The sequence below is a fragment of the Beta vulgaris genome, chromosome 7 (genome assembly GCF_026745355.1).
Source record: "Beta vulgaris subsp. vulgaris cultivar EL10 chromosome 7, EL10.2, whole genome shotgun sequence".
Lineage (NCBI taxonomy): Eukaryota > Viridiplantae > Streptophyta > Magnoliopsida > Caryophyllales > Amaranthaceae > Beta > Beta vulgaris.
The window spans coordinates 28,702,707-28,727,680 of NC_079208.1; positions in this window are offsets into that span (position 1 = coordinate 28,702,707).

Genomic DNA, 24,974 nt, shown 5'->3' on the forward strand with positions numbered 1-24,974 from the left:
ACTACACCCTAAACCACTCAAATGGTGGAGAAGAGAAGATAAGAGAAGAGAAGAGAAGAAAAGAGAAGAGGAGGGTAATGGTGACGGGTGGTGCGCAAGGTGGTGGTGCGCAATTGTTGGGTGGTGCGTAAGGTGGTGGTGCGCAATTTGGTGGTGCGCAAATGTGGTGGTGCGCAAATAACCTACTCAAATTAATTGGTGGTGGGCAGCAATGTGGTGGTGGTGGAGCAAAGTGGTGGGCAGCAGTAGTGGTGGTGGTGGTGCATTCGAATTAGGGTTCGCGGACTATGGTGGTGGAGGAGCACTGGGGTGGTTTTTCGCTCGTGAAATTTCTCTAAGGGAGGGAAAAATTACTAAGCTTTGGTATACTGTACATGCACGCATTATTGTACAAAAATAAAAAAAGAAGAAAACAGAAGGGCTGCACTTTTTTTTGGAAAATCGCAGCCCTACTGTTAAAGAAGGGCTGCGCTTTTTGGACAAGCGCAACCCTTCTATGTGAAGGGTTGCGCTTTTCCAAAAAGCGCCGCCCTTCTTTAAGGAAGGGCTGCGCTTTTACTTAAAAGCGCATCCCTACTGTCTAGAAGGGCTGCGTAATGAAGAAAGCGCGACCCTTCCTTTTTTTTCCCGTAGTGGCATATATAAATTTACATCTTTGATTGGGTAGGTCGTGTTAGGCCCACTTATGTGCGCCTGACACGTGGATTTAAGCCGCACACGCCAGTCTGCGGCTAGCCCAGGGGGTGCATGGACCGCATATGTAATCCCCCATAATTTAAAAGGATTTTATAAATATATTTTAGTATTTATATATTTATATTTAAACATAATCTAGTTTTAAAGTGATTTGACTATTTAAAAAGGTTGACTATTTTAAAAGTCAAATGAAATTATTTTAAGGATTTAAGAAAGTTAAAAATATTTTAATTAAGCATGCTTTGATAAAAGTTCAAAATACTAATTTATATTGGAAAAGAAGTCTAATGGACTTGAGGAACCCAATAAGGAAAAGGAGTCATATTGATGATAAAAGTTCTAATTTGTTTATCCTATTCATCATCAATTTTCATTAAGCCTTATCTCCTTTTCCTAAGCCCATAAAGGAAGCACTTTATAAATATTCTAATACCCAATTATTTTACCCCACACAAGAATTACTTTCTCTCTCCTCTCACCCCAATCTCACGGCAACACTCTCTCCTCTCTCTCGATTTTCTCTGTCCTTTTCTCACGTTTTTCTCAATTTCTTCTTCTTCCAAGTTTCTTCTTCTTTAAGTAACGTTTCTTCTTCAACTAGAAACGTCACAAGCCTTCCAAAACCACTGTGATTGCGTCGCTGTGCTGTTGTCGTGGTCTTTCACTTCTGGCGTGTTATTGTTTCTTCCTCTTGTTGGTTGTTTTCTTTTCTTCTTTCTCAAGATTCCATCGACTATGTTTTTATGCTTTCTTTTAATGATTAATCATGATTATTGGGTTTAATTTACAGTTTTAATAAATAATCTTGATTCATACATATATATATATATATATATTATATTGATAATCAAAATTCAGATTTGTTTATTATGGTGAGATTGAAGTTCTAATCATTAAATCATGGATTTTTAGGGTTTTAATTACTAGAAAACCATAGTAGCATGTTAGATACTCTGAGATTGATTTACATTAGGATTTTAAACATGTTTATACATGTTTAAAGAAGGTTTTATGATTTTTAAAGTTGCTGGAAATTCAGAAAGGATTTTATATATGGAGTTTTAAGAATTTTAATTACTAGTATGGTAGTACTATGCTAGGAATTAAAAGTAATTGAAGTTGTTATATTAAAATCAGATTTTGAATATTTTTAAAGGGGATTTTGAATATTTTAGAGTTGTTGTATTTTTATTTAAGAGTATTGATTTTAGTTTCTATTGATTTCTAGGCGGAGAATATTCTGTAGGAGACTTTTAAGATGTTAAAAGTGGCCTGCCGACTAGTTTACACAAGGTACTTACATAATTGCGTGCTATGTGATTAGTATCATAATTTAAGGAGAAAGAAATATTAGTATCATGTATAAGAACTTATTATGTTCATATATGATTTCTAGTATTTGATTGTTACATGTTCTATACCTGTGTAAGCATGTGATTTGAGATTTGTTATGAATACTAGATTGTATGTTTGTATGGAATATTTAATGCAAGCATGAAAAGAGAGTTTTATTTATTAATTCGCATGAGGAATTGATATATGTTAGAGATTGAATCATGTTATTCATGTATTCCTTGTCAAGTCTTATTTTCATAATCTTATGAGGACGGAGGGCCTTATTTGGTAAGTTTGATAAGTTATGCCTTTTTAAAGGTAAGATTATTGTTAGCTAGGTTCAACAAATAAGAAAGTTTAGATTTAAAAGAAAGTAAGTCTTGGATTGTAAGTTGTGATCACTTATGAAATCCTAAGATAAAAGAAGTTCAGTTTTGCATGTTGGTTTGTATTATGTGTTGCTTGTATGTGTGTCATAACAAGTAACAACTTGTAAAGAATGTAAAGTGTAACAAGGATAGTTATAGACTTTAGACTAGTGCACGTCTAGAGTTGGACATTAGGAGTTGGAGTTCATGGTGAGCTAGCCATGGCTTTTTACAGGAGATGGATTGATCACCATCCCTTTTTCAGTTAGCAAAAGTTCCTCGATATCGCAGATCAATCTCAAATGCGTTGTAGTGCATAGTAGCACTTGTATTCCGTCTTCGTAGGTGAAGGCATTAGTAGATAAGACAACTCAGTTCCAATAACTATTCCATTGATGTAATAAAAAGATGTTTATAGTTTAGTTAAGTTAAAGTTATCTGCAGTTTATTATATGATTATATTATTATTTATCTCTGCATGTTATTTATTTAGTATCAGGCCAGGTTAGGAATGCTTAGGTTTTAGTATGTAGTACTCAGCTTTGCTGATTACATGCTTTGTTTGTGATTGTAATCATAGCTTTGCCTTATTGATCCTGTGATAATGACCCATTTTGGTGAGCAGATTTAGTAAAGTATTGACATTAGAGGTCCGCAGATGTGCATCATTGGGGATCTGGAATGGAGAGAATGTGTAACTAGTTTATTTTATTTTTTTATGCATTAATAAGAACATATTTTATTAAGTTGGTTTGAATAAGACTCATTTAGATTGTTGATTTTTAAGTACTTGTTTATTTATTTAGTTATTTATTTATAATAAAAGGTTAAAGTTTAGTTATATGATTTCCACTTCAAAATTCTGAATAAGCCGATACGTTATCACACGGGTGATAATAATTGGGTAATTCTCTATTAGTATATTATAAAAGTATTTCTGAAAAGAAAGAATTATCGGGGTGTTACAAAGTGATATCTGGGAGCTTTAGGTTATTTTCAAAACTTATAGGTGCCTAACTAACTAGCTTACTAGTTATTTGAAGAAATTCTTAGAATTGCTCCTACTTATTCATTTTGAAAAACTTATAGGAATATATTGTTATATTGTTTTTTTTAAGACCGAAAATTTTCCTAGAAGAAGTTTGATTTTTTTTTTTACTTTTATAAGTTGTCCGAATTTTTTTATTAGGACATTGTCCGAAAATTTTTCTTTTTAAGGATATCAAAATTTTTTTTTAGAATTGAAATCTTTTTTTTTTTCCGAATTTCATGAGGTCCGAAATTTTTTTTTAGTCGAAATTTTTATTTCGACGTTTAATTAGTATTATTTTTAAAGGATGCTTGCATTATTTTTCATGCCTTTATAATTTTAATCGTTGCATTGTGAGAATGGGTAGTATAAGAAGGGCATATAGAATAGAAATATTATATGCCTGCATTGAATAGTTAGTTCAGCATGATTATTTTTTTTTCCTACTAACGATGCATTATTATTTTTCTTCCCTGCTAATGATACATGATTATTTTTTCTTACCTGCTATTGAAACATGATTATTTTTTCTTCCCTGCTAATTGTTTGTATTTTCTTGCCTGCTAAGTGTTATGTTCTTATGCCTATGATGTTAATGGCAACTTTTTATTATTATTGTTGGGAATTGCGTTCAGGGAGAGTACTAAGTATATCCATTGGAATAGGTTTATTTGTTGTAGATCCCTAACTATGTCTGTCAGACAAGTTAATAGAGTAGGAAGCCATCATAACCTAATTGTATTGAGTGATGATGAGAATGTTCGATGTCATGAGCCTGGAAGTTATAGTTACATTAGTCTGGAGATCATTATGCATTATGTGTTAAAAGTAGGCATCATTGTTAGCGATATATGAAGTAATTTAAGAGCTTGATCGTACTAGAGCGCAAACCTGAAAAGACATCTACAATATTACTTGGAGACCTTATCTGAGCGATGTGAGTGATTTAGAGGTGGATGAAAATGGACATCAACCCAAAAGGATTTGAAGATATACTAGCTCTAGGAATTCATGTTATTATTATTATTATAGTGAAGACTTTGGAGACATTGAAGATGAAATGTTTACTCCATAAAGGTATAAAGGAAATAAGGATAGAAAAGACATTGTAACTCCATAAGAGTATTTATTTATGCTTTAAGATTAGTTGTTGGAAAGTAGTCAAGGTACAATGGTTTAAATTTCCTTCTTTAGCATGTTTATTATTGAGGAATAAGTTGGTTATTTTGGATTGGAAAAATTTTCTTATTATCGATCGAGGAATAAAAACCATTATTTATTTATATGAGCGAGTAAGAATTTATTCTGGACACGTGATGGGAATATTTTTATTATTTAAATTTTCATTATATGATTATATTCTTGCTTGCTTGTTTCTACTTGCATGTTGATGTGAATATATTTTACATGGATGATTATGTGACAATTAGAGAAATGTTGAACTTGAAACTAGTGAGAAATTGTTTGTTGATGCGATCTGTAATGATCAAATCAAATATTGCCTTCTTAGATGGGCATGTAAGTTATGCTGGAACATAAAGTAGAGTTACGTTAAGTTTCAGTCGCGAAGTAGAGTAACAATAATGATGCCTTAGATTCTGCTATTCGCCTATTGGTAGAGAATTGGACTCAAAAGAGTTGAGCGTCACGATCCTGCTGGGACATGTTTGAGAGACTAGCTAAGATTAAACCGCCGTACCTTAAGGGGTAAGCTGACCCTATCCTCTTAAAGAGTCGGATTAGGGCGTTTGAAAAGGTTTTTGGGGCTATGAATTATCTCGAGGGTATGAAAGTAGGTCAAGTTGTACGGTATCTGAAAGATGAGACTAACTTATGGTGGAAAGAGAATGAGAATAGACTTAGTGTTGTGGAAGAGTTTAATTGGGAATCCTTTATTGCTGCTTTAAGAGGAAAAAATTTACCCTGCTTTTATGAGGAAACTAAACGTCCAAGAGTTTATCAACCTTAGGATGGGAGCATGACCATGTCTGAGTATTATAGCAAATTCATAGCATTGTCTAGATTTGCACTTGAGGTAATAGCCACTGAGGAGTTAAAGGCTCAGTGATTTAAGCAAGGCTTGACTGAGGAAATTCAATTGGGGTTAGTAGATTTTAAAGTAATTGATTGTCTATCAGTATTCCTACTAGAGAGAATCATAAGGTGTACCAAGTTGTTTAGAAATTGCTTTGAAGATAAGAGACTGTGCCTTTCCATCTGACTTAATAGAATTCAATTTGGGAGACCTAGATGTGATTTTTGGGATGAATTGGTTAAGTCTTTACAAGGCCAATATCGACTGTGAGATTCAGAAAGTAGTGTTGAGAAATCCTTTGGGAAAATGACCTCCTATAGACGTTTTAACCTAAGAAGTTTGGAGTTATCTCTGCTATGCAAGTGAGAAAATTGATGAGAAAAGGGTGTGAGTTATTCTTCTGTAGTGTGCAAGATGTGAGTAAGGAAGTAGAAGTGAAACTTAAGGATGTTCCAATTGTGAATGAATTTATGGATGTGTTTCCAAGTGAGATTTTAGGTATGCCACCTGCTAGAGCTGTTAAGTTCACCATAGACTTAGTTCCTGGAACTGCACCTGTATCTAAGGCACCCTATAGAATGGCACCTCCTGGATGAGTGAGCTGAAAATGCAATTGCAAGAGCTATTAGATGAAGGTTATATTAGGCCTAGTGCATCACCTTGGGGAGCTCCTGTGTTATTCGTGAAGAAAAAGGATGGTAGTATGTGACTATGTATTGATTATCAGGAGTTGAATAATGTAACCATCAAAAACAAATATCCTTTGCCTAGAATAGATGACCTATTCGACCAGTTGAATAGAGCGAGTGTGTTCTCAAAGATCGACTTACGTTCAGAATATCACCAATTGAGGGTAGCTGATAAGGATGTACCTAAGACTGTCTTTAGAACGCGTTATGGTCATTATGAGTTCACTGTAATGGCATTTGGGTTAACCAATGCTCCTGCTATTTTTATAGATTTAATGAATATGACCTTTCACGAGTTTTTAGACAAGTTTGTGGTGGTTTTCATTGATGACATACTGATATATTCGAGGAATGAAGCTGAGCATGATGAGCACTTGAGGATCATTTTGGAGACATTGAGGAAAAACCAATTATATGCCAAGTTCTCTAAGTGTGAGTTCCGCATGGAGAAGGTAGCGTTTTTGGGTCACTATGTATCTAAGGAAGGAGTCTCTGTAGATCCTGCCAAGATCCAAGTTGTGAGTGAGTGGCCAACTCTAAAGAGCGTATAAGATATTAGAAGTTTCTTAGGTCTAGCTGGCTATTATAGAAGATTTGCGAGAGATTTCTCGAAGATAGCAAGAACTATGACCAACTTGATGAAAAAGAAGTCAAAATTTGAGTGGAGTGAAAAGTGTGAAGAAGCCTTTCAGATTCTGAAGGATCGTTTAACCTCTGCACCTGTTTTAACCCTGCCTGATGGGAATGAGGGATTTGAGGTATATAGTTATGCTTCGAAAAATGGTCTAGGATGTGTGCTACAACAGAATGGGAAGGTAATAGCACATGCGTCGCGTCAATTGAAACCTTATGAGGCTAATTACCCTACCTATGACCTAGAGTTAGCTACCGTAGTGTTTGAATTGAAAATTTAGAGACATTACCTCTTATGGAGCAACTTGTAAGATATTCACAGACCATAAGAGCTTGAAGTACATTTTCACCCAAAAAGACTGAATATGAGGCAAAGAAGATGGCTAGAGTTATTAAGGATTATGACTTGATATCCAGTATCATGAGGGGAAAGCCAAGTGGTTGCTGATGCCTTGAGTAGAAAATCGAGTCATAGCTTGAGTGCCTTGATAGTTCATGAGGAGTTGTGTAGAGATATGCAAAAGTTGAGGTTAGAAATTTCAAATCCTGGGGAAAGTAAGGGTAGACTTAGTAATCTTTCTTTGGGTTTGCCAGTTTTCGACGAGATCACAGAGGGTCAAGTTGGGGATGACCACCTAGATAAGATCATGGAGAAAATTAAGCAAGGTAAGGAAACTGACTTTAAGATTCATGATGATGGGAGTCTAAGGTTTAAAGGGAGGTGTGTGTACCAAGAATGTAATGACCTTAAGAGACGTCTTATGGTAGGGGACATAATACTCCATATTCGTCACCCTGGGGGTGATAAACTGTATAAAGACCTTAAGGTTATCTATTGGTGGCCAATATGAAGCGAGAGGTAGCTGAGTATGTGTCTAAGTGCCTAACCTGTCAGAAGTGAAGATAGACCATAAGAGACCCATGGGGAAGGTTCAATCTTTAGAGGTTCCTGGATGGAAGTAGGATTTTATTTCTATGGACTTTGTGACTGCCTTACCTAGGACAAGGAATGGAAATGACACTATTTGGGTTATTGTGGATAGATTGACCAAATCCGTCGTGTTTGTACCTATTAAGGAGACATGGAGAAAAAGAAGCAGCTCGCTAAGACTACATTAAGCATGTGGTGAGACTACATGGATTTCCAAAGGATATCATTTCTCACCATGACTCTAGGTTTCTTGAGAAATTTTGGAAAAAGGTCCAATTAAATCTTAGGACAACATTGAAAACGAGTACAACCTTTCACCCTGCGACTGATGTTCAGACTAAGAGGACTAATCAAACTATGGAGGACATGTTGAGAGCATGATTGACTTTCAAGGTAGTTGGGAAGACCAATTAGATTTGATTAAGTTTTCTTATAACAATAGTTATCATGAGAGCATTAAGATGGCACCTTTTGAGGCGTTATATGGACGGAAATGTAGAAGTCCTATTTGTTGGAATGATTTTAGTGAAAATATCGTCTTAGGGACAGAGTTCATTGAGGAAACCGTCAAGAATGTCAGACTAATTCAAACTAGAATTCAAGCTGCGCAAGATAGGCAGAAAAGTTATGCTGACTTAAAACGACGCGAGGATGAGTTTTCTATAGGTGATAAGGTGTTCTTGAAAGTATCACCCACTAAGGGCGCCATGAGATTTGGGAAAAAGGGCAAGCTAAGTGCTAAGTATGTGGGTCCATATGACATTTTAGAGCGAATTGGGAAAGTAGCCTATAGATTGGCATTACCAATGGAGTTTGAAAAGATGCATGATGTGTTCCATATTTCTCAACTTAAGCGCTATATCCCTGATGAGCGTCATGTCCTAGAGCCTGAACAAGTTCAGATCGATAGTAGCCTCACATATGAGGAAAGACCTGTCAAGATTCTCGACAGGAAAGTGCGTAGTACACGCAATAAGGATGTCCACATCGTGAAAGTTCTTTGGTATAACCACGAGTCTAAAGAGGCAACGTGGGAAGCCGAAGATGATATGAGAAAGAAGTATCCATACTTATTCCTTGAGGTGAGTTACGATGGGGTAACTCGTTTCCTTTAAGGAGGATAGAATGCAATAAATTTCGCGCTTGTCTATTTTTATGAGATTTTTATGCATATGTATGCCTATGTTGGGCAATTTGCACATGTTAGTGCAAAAAAAGTAGATTCTCTGCATAAGAAAATGTGTTCAAAAGAAACACAAGTGTTTTAAGATTGAGAAAAGTGCACAAGTGGCACATTCCTTGTTAAACTTTTGAAAAGACAAGTCCAAACTTTTGAAAGTATGTGAGTTTTCGTGTCAAGTTTCGGGACAAAACTTCTTTTAAGGGGGGTAGACTGTAATCCCCCATAATTTAAAAGGATTTTATAAATATATTTTGGTATTTATATATTTATATTTAAACATAATCTAGCTTTAAAGTGATTTGATTATTTAAAAAGGTTGACTATTTTAAAAGTCAAATGAAATTTTTTTAAGGATTTAAGAAAGTTAAAAATATTTTAATTAAGCATGCTTTGATAAAAGTTTTAAATACTAATTTCTATTGGAAAAGAAGTCTAATGGACTTGAGGAACCCAATAAGGAAAAGGATTCATATTGATGATAAAAGTTCTAATTTGTTTATCCTATTCATCATCAATTTTCATTAAGCCTTATCTCCTTTTCCTAAGCCCAAAAAGGAAGCCCTTTATGAATATCCTAATACCCAATTATTTTACCCCACGCAAGAATTACTTTCTCTTTCCTCTCACCCCAATCTCACAACACACTCTCTCTCGGTTTTCTTTCTCCTTTTCTCACGTTTTTCTCAATTTCTTCTTCTTCCAAGTTTCTTCTTCTTCAAGTAACATTTCTTCTTCAACAAGAAACGTCACAAGCCTTCCAAAACCACCGTGATTGCGTCGCTGTGCTGTTGCCGTGGTCTTTCACTTCCGGCGTGTTATTGTTTCTTCCTCTTGTTGGTTGTTTTCTTTTCTTCTTCCTCAAGATTTCATTAAAGATTATGTTTTTATGGTTTCTTTTAATGATTAATCATGATTATTGGGTTTAATTTACTGTTTTAATAAATAATATTGATTCATATATATATATTATGAGAATAAAAATTCAGATTTGTTTATTATGGTTAGATTGAAGTTTTAATCATTAAAGCATGAATTTTTAGGGTTTTAATTACTAGAAAACCATAGTAGCATATTAGATACTCTGAGATTGATTTATATTAGGATTTTAAACATGTTTAAATATGTTTAAAGAAGGTTTTATGATTTTTAAAGTTGCTGGAAATTCAGAAAGGATTTTATATATGGAGTTTTAAGAATTTTAATTTCTAGTATGGTAGTACTATGCTAGGAATTAAAAGTAATTGAAGTTTTTATATTAAAGTCAGCTTTTGAATATTTTTAAAGGGGATTTTGAATATTTTAGAGTTGCTGTATTTTTATTTAAGAGTATTGATTTTAGTTTCTATTGATTTCTAGGCGAAGAATATTCTGTAAGAGACTTTTAAGAGGTTGAAAGTGGTCTGCCGACTAGTTTACACAAGGTACGTACATAATTGCGTGCTATGTGATTAGTATAATGATTTAAGGAGAAAGAAATTTTAGTATCATATATAGGAACTTATTATTTTCATATATGGTTTCTAGTATTTGATTGTTACATGTTTTATGCCTGTGTGCAAGCATGTCATTTAAGATTTATTATGAATACTAGATTGTATGTTTGTATGGAATATTTGATGCAAGCATGAAAAGGGGGTTTTATTTATTAATTCGCATAAGGAATTAATATATGCTAGATATTGAGTCATGTTATACATGTATTCCCTGTCAAGTCTTATTTTCATTATCTTATGAGGAAGGAGGGCCTTATTTGGTAAGTTTGATAAGTTATGCCTTTTAAAAGGTAAGATTATTGTTGGCTAGGTTCAACAAATAAGAAATTTGAGATTTAAAAGAAAGTAAGTCTTGGATTGTAATTTTGATCACTTATGAAATCCTAAGATAAAAGAAGTTCAATTGTGCATGTTACTTTGTATTATGTGTTGCTTGTATGTGTGTCATAACAAGTAATAACTTGTAAAGAACGTAAAGTGTAACAAGGATAGTTATAGACTTTAGACTGGTGCACGTCTAGATTTGGATATTAGGAGTTGGAGTACATGGTGAGCGAGCCATGGCTTATTAAGGAGATGGATTGACCGCCACCCCTTTTTCAGTTAGCAAAAGTTCCTCGGTAGCGCAAGTCAATCTGAAATGCGTTGTAGTGCCTAGTAGCACCCGCATTTTGTCTTCGTAGGTGAAGGCATTAGTAGATAAGACAACTCAGTTCCAATAACTATTCCATTGATGTAATAAAAACATGATTATATTATTATTTATCTCTGCATGTTATTTATTTAAGTATCAGGTTAGCAATGCTTATGTTTTAGTATGTAGTACTCAGCTTTGCTGATTATGTGCTCTGTTTGTGATTGTGATTATGGCTTTTGCCTTTTTGATCCTGTGATGACCCATTTTGGTGAGCATATTCAGTAAAGTATTGACATTACAGATTCGCAGATGTGCATCATTAGGGATCTGGAATGGAGAGAATGTGTAACTAGGTTTTTTTTTCTGCATTAATAAGAACATATTTTATTAAGTTGGTTTGAATAAGACTCATTTAGATTGTTGATTTTTAAGTACTTGTTTATTTATTTAGCGATTTATCTATAATAAAAGGTTAAAGTTTAGTTATATGTTTTCCGCTGCAAAATTCTGAATAAGCCGATACGTTATCACACGGGCGATAATACTTGGATAATTGTCTACTTGTATATTATAAAAGTATTTCTAAAAAGAGAGAATTATCGGGGTGTTACAGCATATTCTCGTTGCCTATAAATACGGGCGGTTTCTCAAATCAATTACGATTTTTCAATTATTATTTCACGAGCACAAAAACTTCTGAATACTTCTGAAATATACTTAGAACCTCTAAACGCTCAAACATCTTCAATACTTCAAATCTTTTTCCAATTCCTGATCATACTTTGTTCTTTGTTCCACGATTGCTCTGCCTGAAGGTCGTTGCGCTCCTCGATCTAAGCCGCATAGGTATAATTCCCAAGGATCCTTGAATAGTTCAAGTATATTTATTGCCTGGAAGTCAATAACAGTTTTATCGTGATGTAGATATTAATTTATAATCATGATTAATGTATATGTTAATCCTTTTTACTATTATCTTTGTATATAATATTCATATTATTATAATTTGTTTGTTAGTTCATGATTTTTTTCACCTACATATTATTGCTAAATAATACCTAAATAATTGTTCTAACTAATTTAAATAATTTGGACAACCTTCTAGGTACCTTGTAATATTGATTGAATAATAACTTGTCACTAAAATTAGTCTTGTTTCATGAACCAAATTAGACTAAATATGTGTAGGGTGCTTAAAAATATTATATGATTATTCTTTGGCATAAAATATGCATTGAATCGATATTTAGTAAAGGTCAACAATGGGAAACATCGTTCGTGCTCGTGTTGTACCCTCACCCCTGAACTCAACTTTTGGTTCATTGACCATCTATGGAGTCCGGACGAAGAAATTTACATTGGGTAAGTCCCTAAGATGTCCCTACAATTTTCATTATCCAATTAGGTTTATAAGTTTTTCTCTAAAAATTGTTGGCGACTTTAAAAACATATTTTCAGTAAAACCTTAACAATGGGGTAGTGAAATACGCGCTCACACCACGGTATAGGCGAAAAATAAAATTCACGCCTACAACCTCTTATGAAAAATGTGGTTACTTTTATAACAAAAGGGAATACTATTTAATTCACTCTTATGAACGAATGAGGTTACTCATATAAAAAAAAATGGGGTTATTTTTGTGAACATTTGCGGTTACTCGTATGAAAAAATAATGTGGTCGTATGATTAAATGATGTTATTCTTATGTATGATTGAGGCTACTTTTGTGAATAAATGGGGTTACTCATTTGAACAAATGGGGTTACTATCAATTTACTCTTACGAATGAGAAACTACTCAAATATTCTCTCATGTTTGAATGAATGGAGTTACTCGATCGTTTGAATAAACGTGGTTGCTTTTGTGAACAATTTCGGTTACTCGTACAATTAAATAAGGTTACTAGTATAAATAATTGGTTAATCATAATATTATATGAGGTTACTCATAAATTACATGATATTACTTTTATGGCTAAACGAGAAAATGAGAAACTAATCAATTTAATCTTACAGAAAGGGATTACTTGTTTGAATAAATGCGTTTACTTTTGTGAACATGTCATATGATTAAATGAGGTTACTCTTATAAATAAATGAGGTTATTGGGGTTACTCATAAGATTAATGAGGTTACTCATAAGATTAAACGAGGTTGCTCATAGATTAAACATAATGACGAAAATGAGAAACTATTATAATGAATTTACTCTTACAAATGAAAGGTGTTACTCGTTTGAATAAATATTGTTACTTTTGTGAATAATTGGGGTTACTCGTACGATTAAATGAGATTACTCGTATAAATAAATGATGTTACTAGTATGAATAAATGGGGATACTCATAAGATCATTTCTCTCGTGTTATTAAACTTGATGATACTATTATGACTAAGCCTAAACTATTTAGATATTGTAATATGTGGGCTAAGTCTGAAGAATTTCTTAGCAGAGTGCAATTTGGATGGTAGTAGAGGATGGTTGGTGTTCCCATGCATAAGGTTGTGGACAAACTTAAGCATCTCAAAGACGTGCCCAAGAATCTACATAAAGATATTTTTCAATTGTAGAGAATGAGGATGTCATGTCTTTGACTAGACAGGGTGATGTTCAACAGCAGATTCATTTGCAACCTTTTAATGGTGAGCTGCATAATTAGGAAATAGTTGCTAGGGGGAGTATGAGAGATTGAACAAGGCTAGAATGAGTTTTTAAGCAAAAAAATACGCATGATTGGGTAAAAGGGGGATATGAGAATATGATATGTCTATTTTCTATAGAGTTTTTACATCCCTTATTAGTTATTGGTCTTAATTGCAGTCTTCGGAGCCATTTTAGTACTAATGTGCTCCTTGTAGCGTGTTTGTAAATTCAGGTTGATCATTGCAGGAATTAACATGTTTTGGTGCATTTTGTACTCATTTATACCACTATAAGTGATGATATACTTTTAAGAGCACGAGCATTAAGTTGGAACAGTTTTGAAGCAAAGCGAATAGTGAAAGAAGTTGAAAATTGATTTCAGTCCACTCTTTTTATGATATTTAAAGTTCTGCAATTCAAAATGCATTTATTTTACTTGGGTTAGATTCTACATTTCAAGAGCTTTCCAACGAGTGGTCACTTGCCTAATTATGACAAATAACGCAAGAGTTATGGCATGTCGAAGATGGAAATTTCGACTGTTTTACACCTGAAGACCCCCTGATCGAGAGACATGACATAACCAATTTCTTTGGTTGAAGAGATTTGTCGGTAAAGTTACTTGCCGGCCCGACCCGACGAAGTCCGCCTAGATGGGTCGGGCGATATGAGGTTATGCGAGAAAGAGGCAGCTGAAGACCGCCCGGTCGGGAGTGGCAAAGACTCTGTAGCAGCTAACAACCGCCTGGTCGAGCGGAATCCACCTCGCCAACCCGAGCGAGGATGTTTTTAAGTGTTTTGAAGCGCGTGTTGCGCGGGTTATTATTTTAATATAAATACTTATCCTTTTAGAGAAAAACACTACATTTTCATATTATTATTCTCAGTCATTAGTTTTCTAAACACTTTTATTCTCTCAAAACTAGTTTATTCTACATTACAAACACATTGCAGATTACAATAGAGTGTTATGTTCAAGATTTTTTCTTGAATTGGTATTGTTTTTCTCATCCCTTACTATCCCCTTTTAATTCTTTTTTGTTATTCCATCATGGTACTTTCTTATTTAATTCTGATTATGTTTTCCCCAATTATGTATGAGTAGTTTATTTTCTAGGGATTTGGGGATATATATATATATGCATATGAGGGATTGATTCTTTAATTCATTGACTTGTTTGATTTTGCTATTGAGTTATTTAAGTTAATCTTCAAGTTTGGCAAATTATGTTGATTATGGTTGCAACTTGCAATACAAGGTTATAGATCGAGAGGTAGGATTTTGTATAGGCTCTCAATAGTAGGCTTAGCGATCTATGGCTATGCGAGAGCGGCTTAGTGAGCAAGCTTCGAGGGAGGCAATGTTTAAGAGAAATTACATGTGCCCTAGTTAGATTATTTCATGGAGTTTGTTCAATCATACTTGATATCATGAATTGCATACATGGTGCGCCGTTTCCATCTATGTCTCTGAGCATTGACTTTTAAAATTATAAAATCCTCTTTATGCTGGTTTTATAATAAGCTTGAAGCCTACAAAAAAATCTTGAGTGTGGCCATTAAGATTGTTTTAGATGAACTTAAAACTTTGAATAAGTCAATAAGAATTAGTTGGTTAAATTCTTATTAGCCTTTCCCATGCTCAACAAATAAATGCATCAATTTTTTTCTAATAATAAATTAGGCATTGTCTATCAATCAATCACAAGCACAATAGCAAATGAACATTAAAATTCAGAGAATTTATCAAATTATAAAACATTATACTATAACATAACCATAAAATCATACTTACTTAATAGTGCTCATATATGTCCGCTTGATCGGCTTTTAATCAAGTAAAAAAGTCATAAATACTAGAAAGTGGAATTGTTTAGACTAGTGTAGAGGATAACTTTGAAACTCAAAAACGCAGAGATATCACATGAAAAACTCCAGGCGAATTGAGTAAAAAGTATATGAGAAAGTTTGCGTCGAAAAAGAAATGCAAACTACTACTAAAGCTTACCAATTATCTATCATAAATAATAATTTTCAATAAAACCATAAATTAGTAAGTAATATTGTCATAAGGGAGAGTTGTAAATTTAACAGTAATCATCAATTGAAGCTACGTAACTATAGAACTAAACGAAGCTGCACAACATCAAAAATTGAAGCTAACTCAAGAAGAAATTGCGTTCGGAAAAAATCACCTAGGTCAAAGTATCACAATGTCGAATTTCAGTGCCACATTGTATTGAAATCGAGTTAGAAACAACATAATTACATATTATTAAATTAATTTCAATTTATGATTAAATGTAAATGGAATTGAGAACTCCTACTAGAAATTGCCTCATTTTTCTTTTCGCTTAATATATAAGATTTTCTTACATTTGATACAGTTCATAATTCCATCCAAGTCCAAGCTAAGTGCGCCACATAATGTGGTTGCAAGAGATGGCGTAAAATTTAGCCAGAGAAAAATAATGTAACTTAAACTTGCATAAAAGCTTTGTTAGGACTCTAAATTGGATATGTATTAGGAATAAGATTGTTGATGTAGAAAAATATCGCAGATTGATGGGCAGATTGATTTATCTTTCTATTACTAGGCCTAATTTGGCATATTTATTCATATTTTGTCACAGATTATGTAGGCTCCTAAAGTTATTAATTGGGAGGCCGCTCTACGAGTGGTTCGCTATTTGAAGAAAAATCCAGGACAGGGAATATTATTTCGTTCTGACAATGATCTCCTCCTTGAAGGATGGTGTGATTCTGATTGGGCGAGTTGCCCTTTTACCCGAAGATCTCTGAGGGGGTGGTTTGTATTATTCGGATATTCTCCTATATCCTAGAAAACTAAGAAGCAACCTATAGTATCTCGTTCGTCTGCAGAGGCAGAGTATTGTTCTATGACAGCTATTGTGTGTGAATTAAAGTGGCTCAAGCAATTATTAGGTGATCAATGAGTTCAGCTACTATGATAGTCAATCTGCGTTATATATTGCTAGGAATCAGTCTTTCATGAGCATACTGAACATATTGAAGATGATTGTCACTTTGTTCGTGATGCAATGACAGACGATCTTGTGAGTCCGTCATATGTTCCTACTAAGTTTCAGTTGGAAGACATTTTTACAAACTCACTTGGTAGGACACAGTTTGAATTTATGTTATCCAAGTTGGGCGTTTGTAATTTCCACGCTCCAACTTGAGGGAGGGTGTTAGGACTCTAGATTGGATATTGTTACCACCATTTTTAGATGTATGATAGCATTTATTATGGTACATTTTATTATACCTCAAAAGGTTTAATATTGTCTCAATATGAAGGCCCAGCTAGAGCATAAAGCCCATTGCACAAAGTCAACAAAAGTCAAAGTCAATAGAAAAATGCCATCAAGATCATCAGGAGATGAAATTCAAGAAAAGCAAAAGTACATGTGGTTAAAGATTAATCATGAGATGGAACCACATAAGGGAGAATGTGCAAGGCTGCAGTTATTCAATGCCAGAAGATGGTTGAGATTTGAATCAAAGATGATTAAAATGTTTTCCCTCAAAGAAAACATGGAAGTTATATAACACGTTTGCTTATAAATAGAAGAATGATCATCAAACAAAGAACAACAAGCAAACATCACACAATAACTTGCATTTACTCTTTTCTTGCCGTAGCCTAGCCAACCCCCTTCTAGGGTTATAGTTTAGTCCATTAGACTTAGAACATATCCTGGCGCCAAGTTCTGCAATTCTCCAATTGAAGCAAGAAACCATGGAGGTAACAACCTTCGTGTTTTCCCTTTAGTTTTCCAGCCTCGCTTATCCTCTTATGTGTTGTAAAATCTTTCTTAAAGCTTCTGGTATGTATTGGAATGTTTTACCTTAATTAAAAGATTAATTATTGCTTGCTCTATTTATTGCATTTTGCCTGAATTTAATAGGCGTTGTAGTTTAATCATTAATTAAATTGCAACAAAGTACGTTAGCAAAATTTTATCTAATTAAAATCAGTAACCCCCATGGACTAAGCCTCATGTGACATTCAATATCAAACTATTAGATGTGCATTGACTTGTTTGTAAAGTAAACAAACTGATTTTGCACCAACAAGTTTTTTGGCGACCACAGTGGGAGTAGAAGATTCATAATCAAATTGTGAAATTTCTTCTTCATACTTTTTACAATTCAACTGTATAAAACAGATATTGTCCTTTTCATTAAAAATGTCGGAGACACGTTCTAGAAAGAATAAAGAAGTTGCTCGGGATGAATCAAGTTTCCAAAACATGAAAACTAGTTTTTCAATACCTTCAAAGACTAGTATACAAAGTAATAATGGTGAACCAATTACCATGGTCATGAAGAGTCAAGTGGAGGGACCCCATAAAGGGAAAGCTCATCTCCGGATAGTACTGGTCGTGGACTTATACATTAGATGTATGGAAAGTTCATAAAGAAATTAAAGCATTTACTGTTAGAGGCCAGAGAGAGAGTCAAAGACAACAATTTGATTCTAAATATAGCCCATAAGTCTGCCAGAGTCTTCACAGACATCCTCCAAAGGATAAGTGAGGAGAATAGAGAAATTAACTCTAGGAAAATTGATCGAATACTCGTAAATATCAACGATACTATGAGCGTAACTTTCACGGTAATGTCCATGTCTCTCGCTACTGAAGTAGTTACTCGCTTAGAGCCACTTGTTGAAAAATACTATCAGTTAAACAAGAAATTGGTTAAGGCCTTAGACGAGGTCCCGCTAAATAGAACAAGCGAAAGTTGTGGCGTAGCGCCAGATACTCTTCCAATAGGCTACCCTCCAAGAGTACATATCTCCCATCCTCAAACTAGAGATCCACTAATCTCAAATGATCCATAAACTTCCTCCCATGAGCACCCAACAAGGGCAATACCCTTGATCTTGGAGAAGGTAATCGTGGAAACCTTAGGAGAAGTGATGGAATGGCAGCAAGCGTGGAGCTAGGCTAGCACCAGGCGTTAGGACATCATCAATCTTTGTTTCCATGGGTGGTGGACAAATTGGTGACAATAGACACCAATCTGGACCATCACAAGGAGGATAGAGGCAAGGTACTTTTGTTGCAAACAACAATAGCTCACCGCACGCATATGTGCCTCTTAACCAACTAAATATGGTTAGGATTCCTTCTTCACCCTATGCTTATATACTTAACCAACCAACTATAGTTTGTATGCCTCATTATGGGAATATTCCGAGGTATGGTCATCCTCAAGCTCCATTTTCTCAAGCAACTGGTGCTTATCAGCAGGGGATGCCCACAAATGGACATAAATTCCCAATGCAAATGGCACAGATCAGCTAATCCTAATTTTATGCAACGCCAGGAGATCCCTATCGGAGGATATCAAAATCAACCTTTCACTCCTAACCCTAATCTTGTGTACAATCATGCAGGAGGTATGGGGAATAGGAATATGGGACACCCAAGAAGGCATCAGGATCCATTGACGGTGCAAGTTGAGGCATTAGTCCAAATACTAGTAGGAGATTATTCTAGGAGAAATCAGAGGCAAATAGGTCAAAAACTTACCCTAAATGGATTGATAGAGCCAATCCCTTTCATAGAACTTTTAAAATACCTGACTTTACCTTGTTCTCAGGCAATGGCGGAATTTCTACTAAGGAACATTTAGTTAGGTTCAATTGTGAGTGTAGGGAAGCAGCTGACGATGACTTCTTAAAACTTAGAATGTTTTCCATGTCTCAAACTAAGATGACTTTTTGGTGGTATACTAATTTACCATCAAATTCTATCCACTCATGGCAGGACATGCAATTTCAATTTACAAATCAGTTTCCACGCACTAAACCTGGAGTCACCCTAAATGATCTGGCCAGAATTCAACAAAATCTAGGAGAGTCTATAGAAGATTACCTATCTAGATTTTAAAATAGCTAAAATTAGGTGTCATATTAGCATTCCTGAAAGAGAGTTTGTACAAATGGCTCAAGAGGGAATGTTAATTCACTTTCGAAAAAGGTTTGATGGTCATGCCTTCGGCGATTAGTGATAGGCTGTCGTAAACCTGTCAAAAATAATTCATGTAAAACCTTCTAACAATGTAGTAGGGTAAGTATGGTCGAATCCACAGAGAGATGGTCGTTTTAATCTAGCTTCTAAATTATGGGAAAACTAAATAAGATCAAAAATATGTGAATTAAGGTTCTGAACTAATAAATAAAGAAAATCAAAGTAAAAAGATCTAGGCGAATGGTTCACCATGTTTATACTTAGAATCTATCAAAATATCATCAATAACTCAATTAATAAGATATCTAGAGCACAAGTTAATCCTATTGTCAGGTCTTAACGCTCTCAAATCAACATATGCTAGCTAGTACGGTCGATCAACATAATCAAATTTGCTAATTGTAGGTAAGCCTTTAAAGAGTACTATATCTCGATCTATGACTCGATATTTGCAATCTTTAATTAGACAATTGATTAGATTGCAAGATTAACAATAAAAACACTAATCAATTAGTGAAATAAATAACTAATCAACCATGAATGAAATATCATATAAACATGGATTCCCAAACCCTAGAAATAAAAACTACTTTATCATGAAATAAATTATGAAATCTAAATCTACAAAGAAAAGCATAATCAAAGAAATCAAGGGAAAAAAACTAATGATACTCATGAATTAATGAAGAAGAATAAAAACTAGGGTTTAAAACTAAAATCTAGAGAGAAAGAGAGAGAAAACTAAACCTAAAAAACTAAAACTAAGCGAATAACGTCGGAAGGGAGGAGGAGAAAGAATGAAAACCTAATCTAAATAATATCCAATAACCTCATATGATTGGGAAAGTAGTTTATAAGATAAGGAAAGTATTTTATAAGATAAGTAAAGTCTTGAATATATCATTAATGGGAGGATTAGTGATCCGCGCGTATGCGTGGCAAATTCCAACAGAAACAGTGCAATCTTAACTCCTTGACCAGAAGTCTCCTCGGGGCGTGCCACCAATCGTTGGAAAGATCTTCAAGTCTAGTTTATAAATATGCTATAATTACTCGATTTAAATATACACATAAAAAGTTATGATCAGAAGAGTAGACGTGACTCCCTTTCACATTTCTTCTAATAATTTTTCGCTTCGTTTTTGCTCAAACTAGTACTATGACATATCCATACGATCCTTATTCATTGTATATTCTTTCCAAGTGCTCGTCATCTGAAAGCTTAGCTAATTATACTCCATATATGTTCTCATTACCTGAAATTAATCAAAAATAAGAAAACATACCGAATAGGAGTAGAATAACATAACTTAAGAATATGATGCAATATTGAACCTAAATATAAAACTAAATGATCTAAAATGCAACCTAAATGCACTTAAAAACTATATATAAATATGACTTATCAATTAGTAGAATTAACTGTAAGATATGAGAGAAACCTACAAGTTGAAAGTGCAGCAAGGCACCAAAGTTTCTTCACTCAGAATGAGGAACCCTTCCACTTTGAAACTGCACAAGAAGTGGAGGTGGCAGAAATCATTCATGGAGTACCTTATAAATGTTCTACTTTAAAAAGAAATAGTTTATGGCACCAAAGGATTTGAAATCTGAGCAAAAAATGACATATACCTTTGATGCTAAGAAATCCAATGTTATTTTCGGCTGGTTATTATCTAACAAAAAGATAAAACTGGTAGGAAGGCATAAAGTAAGAACTGCTGAGGAAGTTAAGGGTAAAAAATACTATAAATGGCATGATGCGGTAATTCATGACACTTCTGAATGCATCGTTTTTAGAAATAAAATCCAGTAGAAATTGATAAGAAAAATATCATGTTTCTTGATGATGAAGATGTTAATGTAGTTAGGATGGATGAACCATTTGAACTATTATGTGATATGGTAGAGACTAATAATGTTTTTACTATTACTTTGCAGGCATCTCAAGCTACCGAAATAGGTAACCAACTATTAAACATATTGCTTGATGAAGGAATCTTAATTATGTCAAAGATAGCCAATGAAGAAGGATTGGAAGATATGTGCAAATGGCATATGAATGGGTCACATAGCAGGCAATGCTAAGTATTCAAAGGATTCTTGACTAGGCAACTAAGTATCAAAAGGCTGGTTGTCTCAGAACTGGAACATGCCATGGAGCTAGAAGCCTACAAGACCAACTTAGTCAAAGCTAAGGCGCCTGTTAGTTCCAACCTAGCTCCAAGTCTGGTGATGCTTGAGGAAAGAGATAATACTTATAAAGAGGCTACTCAAAAATTCCCATTACAGGCTAGGGAAATAGAAGGGTTGAAGGCTCCAAGGAATGGAATGTGCTCGTAATGTGCAGATAGGCTAACATTTGAAATGGTTCGAACTCATATCATCCCAAATAATCTTGCATATGTACCTACTTATCAACGTCCATTCCAGCAAAGGTCCAGAAGTAAAAGGCCAAGGAAAAGCAATGGCCCCTGGTCACACCCTCCTCAAAAGGAAAAGAAAGGGAGCCAAGTCAGACTCCTTTGCCCAAAATTCTTAAAAGAAGGGTAAATTCCCATGGGGACCAAGGAGATATACATATTAAATCAGTAGTGAGGACAGTGCCACTACAATGTCCAAAACTTATCTAAAACTAGGATGTTAAAGATGAAAGAGCTAAGTGCAAAAGCTGCTGCAGCGAGGGCTCATATTAACACTCAAAATGTGCAGGAGTCCCTTATCGCAAACATAAGAATTGATGAAGAGGCTCTACAAGCTTACATCACTAAATTGATGCCTTTGGAAGAGGAATGGTGTGGTACATCATCTACAAAGAATGATGGCCAGCAGCCTCGAGGAGGTGATTCTCTTATGAAAGAGACGCCAGAGAATGGCTTTAATGAGGACTATGATTCAGAGTCTGGATATGAGGATTTGAATTTATTGGCGTCAGACAGTGACTTAGCGTTGGATGGAGACCCACTGATGAATGAGCCTCAGACAAAAATGGGAGAGAGCCAAAACATGCAGTGCAATGTGGTCATGCTACCAACGGAGTTTAAAAAGTCAGAAGACCAGCCATGATTCCAGACCAATACTACATCATGGGCAGACGAAGTTGATAAGTAAGAGATGGCAGGTAAATTTAAAATTACTTCTTCTCGAAGCTTGTCATCTTATTTGAATGTACCTCAGAAGAAAGTGCCTACTAAGACATCTCTAAAGGCTAACCTAGAGAAATTAATTATAGATAAAATCTTTAGGTCAGTTAATGTTGATAATAAGCACACTAAAGCTCCATTTCTAAATGTTGATTTCGAGGGTGTTCGTTTAGGCAAAGTATTAGTGGACACTGGAGCTACTGTTAATATTATGCCACTCTGTGTTTAGGAAACTAGAAAAGATTTGCATAACATACAAATCAACATAACTGGTTTTTCTGATTTGTCAGAAAAAGTGAAAGGATCAGTTATCCTAAAGATAAGGGTAGGAACTAAAACTACTTATATTGGTTTCTTCATAGTCGAAAGTGCTACTAATTATAATGCCATACTAGGAAGAGACTGGTTACATCATAATTATTTCATTTCATCATCACTTCATCAGGTCCTAATCCCATGGAATGATGACACTTATGAAATGGTACAAGCAGATGAGGAAGTTTGTGTAATCACATCTCCTGATTCTGTTTTTAGCAGGGATCTCTAAAGTCAGTTTCTACTATCAAAATTGAGGTTGCTCTACAACTTGAGTCACAAAATCACCAAGAGGTAGAAGAATCAAGTGCAATTCTCATTAAAGAAGTTTGGGACGTCCCAGAAGTTGAAGACATTCAATCAAAATATGAATATATTCAACAAGCGTCGGACTATGATCAACCACTAGCTCTTGTTTGCTTATAGAGTTAGAATGTATTTTTCTTATAAAAGTTTATTATGTCTATAGACCAAGAAGAATGATGTAATGGGTTTACCCCTATTGTTGATCAAATTATGAAAGATTTAGTTTTTGGAAACTACCAAGAGGATTTTCTTATAAACTCAAATGCATGTTGCTCAACTTTACACGAAACTGAATCTTTCAAAGAAGAGGATGATAAAGTATTGGGCTAAAAGTGAGGAGATTAAACAGGAAGTTCATGATCCACTAGAGAAAATAAATTTAGGGGACAGTTAAAATACACGTGTTACTTACATAAATAAGCTCCTCACCAACTAAGAAAAATAGGAGATAATTGAAATTCTAAAAGAAATTAAGGATTGTTTTGCTTCGGAACATCATGAAACGTCTAGTATTGACAGGAAAATAGTAGAGCATAAACTAACTATCAAGGAAGAATTTAAGCGTGTGGCACAAAGTCCTAGAAGATAGCGCCTAAACTGACATAGCCTATACAAGAGGAAATAGACAAACTCCTTAAGGCAAAGTTCATAAGGCCTTGCCAATATGCTGATTAGATTTCTAGTATAGTCCCAGTAGTTAGAAAAATGGCATGATACGAATCTGCATTAACTTTAGGGATTTAAATAAAGCAACACCTAAGGATCAATATCCCATGCAAGTAGCAGATCTCCTAATAGATGCAACATCAAGATACGCATACATATATTCTATGGACGGTTATGCAGGATATCGCCAGTTAAGGATTGCACAAGAGAACTGTAATAAAACAGCCTTCAGATGTCCAAAATCATTAGGCTTGTTTGAATATGTGGCCATGTCGCTTGGATTAAAAATTCTGGAGCTACGTACCAACAAGCAATGGACGTAATCTTAAGGACATGATTGGTAAGATCATGGAAGTGTATGTGGATGACATACTCGTGAAATCAAAGGACTTTTAAGACATAAAGAGCATTTGGTTAAGTCATTCACTAGAATGAGAGAATATCACACTAGTAGAATAAATGCTTATTGCTGCGGTTATTAAGTGCCCTATTGCGACGGTTTTGGCCGCGCAGCAACTAAGGGGGCAACAATAGGTAATTAATATATTGCTGCGGTTTTAAACCATAGCAATATTTGAACATATTGCTGCAGTTTCTGGGTAAAAATCGCAGCAATATGCTGTATTTAATAACAAAAAAATAGGAATATTGTTGCAGTTTCTTGGGAAAACCGCAGCAATATGTATTTTTTTAATATTAAAAATACAGGTATATTGTTGCGGTTTCTTCCCAAAATCGCAGCAATATAGACATGACAGGTAAATTTTTTTTTCCATAGGCGTGAATTTGTGATAGTTATAATACACTTTTAACATAAACATTTTTAAATCCAAAGAGACTATTGCAGTACAATTACAACACAAAAGT